The sequence below is a fragment of the Montipora capricornis genome, chromosome 7 (genome assembly GCF_036669925.1).
Source record: "Montipora capricornis isolate CH-2021 chromosome 7, ASM3666992v2, whole genome shotgun sequence".
Lineage (NCBI taxonomy): Eukaryota > Metazoa > Cnidaria > Anthozoa > Scleractinia > Acroporidae > Montipora > Montipora capricornis.
This window is the reverse complement of record NC_090889.1, coordinates 749,717-754,628: the sequence shown is the minus strand read 5'-3', so window position 1 is coordinate 754,628 and position 4,912 is coordinate 749,717. Positions and strand designations below refer to the sequence as shown.

Here is a 4,912-nt window from a genome sequence, read left to right as displayed (position 1 = left end):
TGCGGGGGTTCTTTAACATCCCACAGGGAACATGAAGGATATTTGTGAAACGTGTTGATTCGGCCGAGGTTCGAACCCGCAGCCTCCCGCATGACAGCCCCGATGCTCAACCAACTGAGCTACCGGTGTGTTTTCCACTGCTTTCATCACCAATGCACTTAGTCTTGGCCGTGAAAGAGTTGCCCTGGCTATGATGTTCGTTTATACTCTACCTCGTCTGTTTGCCCAGTACCTACTTCTAGTAATAAACAATATACCCGCGTACTCCGTGTCAATGGCATTACTTTGTTCAGTGAATCACGTGATCTGTGACCTTAAAAACAGGATATTACCATTTTTTCTATTTCCGAGACCTGAATGAAAGTTATGAAAAGATACATCGTGTTGTTGTGAGGTATGCATTCCTGAGATGTCCCAAATGCGTTGAATATGCATGCTATGCATGTAAATAACTGTGTACTGCTTAAAAGCCAATTCTGAATGGACCCTTTAGCTTGTACGTTTTGTTTTCCCATTTCAGACCACGTAATGTTACTCCAGGGAACAGTTTCTTTCAAATGTCGTCTTCTGCACGTGCATATGTATACATAACTTATGTAAAAACAAAAAGAAAATTCCCTTGGGAACATCACGTGGTCTGAAAAGGGAAAACAAAACGTACAAGCTAAAGAGGTCCATTTCATACCAATAGTGCCTGTAAGATGTTTGCGTCAGAATTTATTGTTATTACATTGTTTTTTTTTTGGGTGTTACATTTATAGTTGCATTCATGGGTGATACAAGCGGATTCTCTTCGATTAACTGTATAGGTGATTTCGAGTGCAATTTTAAATAAATGAGCACGAAAAAATTTCACGAGCCCTTTGTAGTCTTTGACAAAATTTATTAGTGGTTATTTAGTCCAAATTGCTCGAAAAAAACCATGTGGTTACTTACTAATAATAGACATGAAAAAATATCGAGAAAGCCAGTCGTAAGGAAAAGCAATGTACACGTAATCACGTGAAAATTGCGCCATCCAGGGATAAAATTTGATTGGCTATCTGTGGCTTTCTTTGAAAATTGACCAATTGGAATGGTTGTTTTGTTACCTCTTTTTGCTCAGAATTACCTCTTTTCTGCACTATGTTACCTGAATTAGCCAATCACAATGGAGATATTTTTAAATGTATATTCACCGTTATTAAAAATGAAATGCCATGAGACTTCACTGTTTGCCTTTTGTATGGGGCCCAAGGTTTAAAGGAGAACGGAAGGCTTGGAGTTGTATATTATATGGGAGCTTAAAACTACTGAAATAGCTAAGATTTGTAGTAAAAAGCAAGAAAAAATGAATTTTGCCTTTCGAAAGTGACGCAAAAAGTCCAAACCCGTGGTCATTTTTCCAAATTGAACGTCTGTAATTTTGGACATTTTTTCTTCCGGTTACTTCCATAATAGGAATGTGACGTCACTGCGCACATGCATTTTTTCATGTCAACAAAATTTGTACAGAATCTTTTGTCAGGTTGAAACTGAATTTAGCTTCGATTATGGCTGAGATCGAGCCTTATTCTTTTGAAACTATGCGAGACAGTTCGGAGTCAGAGGAAGACGATGTTCACTAGAGTCAAGATGAGCGCCGTAGAGGAAATACATCGTGGTGTGCCATAGAGAAAGTACCGCGAAGAGCATGGAGAATTGCCCTTGGCCAAAACACCGAATAAATAATTTTCCAGCCGAGATTTATTTCGAACGTTTCGTTGAGCAAAGCAATAGATCTTTTTCTCTTTGATGCTCTTTAAGAAAGTAACAAGATTTTTTGCTGAAAAATCCACTTTTCAGCCTAAAACGACCAAATTTGCCTATTGTATGTAAAATCAGGTGAAAAAGTGGGTAAAACTCGATTTTTAGGTTTTTTTGCTTAAGTAGCGTGTGAACTTTGCGTGTCTTCAGATACAGAGGTTGCGACATCAACACAAGCAGCTAACTCAAGACTCAGGTGACTTGCAAACGGCTTCATCCAAAATGTGATACACAGTCTACGTTTTTAGAGTAAACGATAACAAAGTTCTTATTTTTATTAATTTTCAGTTCAATTAAAAATTGAAGCGCAGCCAGGATTAGGCATATTAAAATACAATAAAAAACGTTCTCTGGCTAAAAATTTTGAAAAAGAATATAAGCTTTCGGCTGTCGATCTACAGCCTTCCACGGATAAAACGTTGAATGTAAATTAGTGAAATATATACGGAAAAGGCGAGATAAAAATGATAAAAAGAACAGAGTAAAGGTATGAAAAATTAGGAATGTAAAAACATGTGCCAATGGGTCAAACATTGCGAAACATGCGTGGTCTTTCGGTCATCGCATTGATTTCAGTCATTCTCGAGTTATCGACAAAGGCTCTTTTCGTGTTAGGAAAACTCTAGAGGCCTGGCACACCTCTTCTACCAAGCATGCTGACAATAACTTTAAGCCGATTCCTAATCAGTATAAAATTCTTTTTAAACAATAGCCACCATTTTTCATACCTTTACTCTGTTCTTTTTATCATTTTTATCTCGCCTTTTCCGTATATATTTCACTAATTTACATTCAACGTTTTATCCGTGGAAGGCTGTAGATCGACAGCCGAAAGCTTATATTCTTTTCAAAACTTTTTAGCCAGAGAACGTCTTTTATTGTATTTTATTAATTTTCAGTTCGTTTTAATTTTGATACAATCATGTCGCAAAAAGCAGAAAAAATCTCAGATCAGACAAATAGCGTTAAATGATAGCACTATTACCTCTTCGTGAGGCAGCAGGTACAAAACGCAGGTCACAGGTCACAGGGCACAGGTCAGAGGTCACAGGTCAGAGGTCATTATTTAACCTATACAGAAAGCATCCTAAACATTCATAAAAGCTAACCTTAGGCCTAATTAGGCCTAATTAGGCCTAAAGAAAAGTATCGTAAACATTCATAAAAGCTAATTTTAGGCCTAATTAGGCCTAAAGAAAAGTTTTTAGACCTAAGGTTACCTATTATGAATGTTTAGGATACTTTCTTTAAAAGTAAAACAGTGACCTGTGCCCTGTGACCTGCGTTTTGTACCTGCCGTTCGTGAGGAGCTTTTATTTAACCCACGTTCGCTTGCAAGCCTTCTGCTTTTCTTTTGCTGATGAGGAAATATTGTCGGGACAGCGTCTTCGTTTAACTCGCGTTTACGTCTGCTGCGGGCAATGCATTGAGGTTACAGCAACTTTTGAAACACTCCTTCTCAAAGTGCACCGAACAAATGTGGCACTGGCTAAGTTACCCACTAGCCACTCCTTAAGAAGCGGTTTTTTTTTTAAGGCCAGTGGATGGAAACTTACCCTCTTTTGGAATCTTTGACCGTTCTGTTTGAACAGCCAACTACGGCACATTCGACCATTTTGGAGCAGATGTTCTACGTGCGCAGTGACGTCACGTTATGCGCCCAAGCCTTCAACATGGCTTCCAAAATGGTGGACGTTCAAATTGTTCTGGTACGGAGCTTTTTGCCGTTATAATGAGGTTAAATGGTAACTTCACATCCTAAAATATGGTGATTTCTTTACAAAGGATCATGTGCTTTCGTAAGAACGACTTTTTAAAAATTGTTTTCTCGCCTTACGTTCTCCTTTAATTAAGGCAAGAGATTTCAAAAAGCGCTAGAATAATTAATTCTCTCAAATGACTTGGGATCATTTGTACTTAATTGCTTTTAATTTTCCTAGGTCTCGGTGGTGAATGAGGCTACCCTTGCCCTCTGTGCCCAAGCATGCTTGACCAGGAACCATTTCGTTCTAACAAGGGATCATACATCGCATATGTTGTCGTAATGGTTTTTATCCTGACAATTGGTTTTTTGGGAAATATATTGACTATTCTAGTTTTGAAAGAACGCGAACACCGAAGGAAAAATGTTACTCCTCTGATGATCAATCTCGCAGTAGCTGATCTCTTTATCATTTTATTTGGATATCCTGTACAATTTCACGCTAATGTCAGTTGGGAACAACAGATTAACTCGCATTGCAATTGGAGAGGATTTGTAAACGGCATAGTTGGTTTAACGTGTATATTTACCTTAACGGAAATGGGGATGGTAACTTACCGTGGCCTTAAGTATGTGGACGGAGCCTTTAACCTTTCACGTCGTCACGTTGCTCTTTTGATTTGTGCTGCCTGGTTATATGGAGGCATATGTATGCTACCACCGCTGCTGGGTTGGAGTAAGTTTGTTATCTCCGCTTCCAAACTCAGCTGCAGCCCAAACTGGGCGGGACAAACAGCTGCGGATAAAGCTTATACTCTCCTCCTTATTGCATTTGGCTTTTTCCTTCCCCTAACGGCTATGACAATGAGCTACTATAAAATTCTCTGGTAAATGAGTTTTGCTGTTAACTTTGTTTACACCACCACTATAACCGTTACTGTAATTTTTTTAAATATATATACGTACCATATTTACTGACATTACTGACATTACAAATTACTAATAACAGGCACAATACATAAGCGATCAAATTACTAATAACAAACACAATACATACTGTAATTAATTACATAGTGTTTCCTTTTTCTTTTACTTACACAATACTTAATCACATTACATTCCTACTAATCAAATTACAATCACTTCTTAAACCATGACACAATATTATTCCTACAAGAAAGAAATATATATTAAGCAACAAATTACAGTTAATTGTCCATTTACGTTTAAATTTATTTAAGTTATTAACGTATTTTCAATTCAAACTTATTTTTAATCCTTACTGTAATTTTTTGCTCTTGTTCTTGTTATTGTTATTGTGACTATGCTATTGTTATCCTTTTACTGAACAAACAAAACAAAAAAACATTTCAGAGAAAAAGACATCAAAAGATTCCAGAATACCCATTCATATCTCCCTCTCAT

General features: G+C 37.4%; 1 pseudogene; it reads right to left on the bottom strand.

The window, feature by feature from the left end:
• LOC138057707 (uncharacterized) overlaps positions 1-3,400 on the bottom strand; it is a 5,828-nt pseudogene extending 2,428 nt beyond the window's left edge.
• Positions 3,401-4,912: the final 1,512 nt, after the last annotated feature.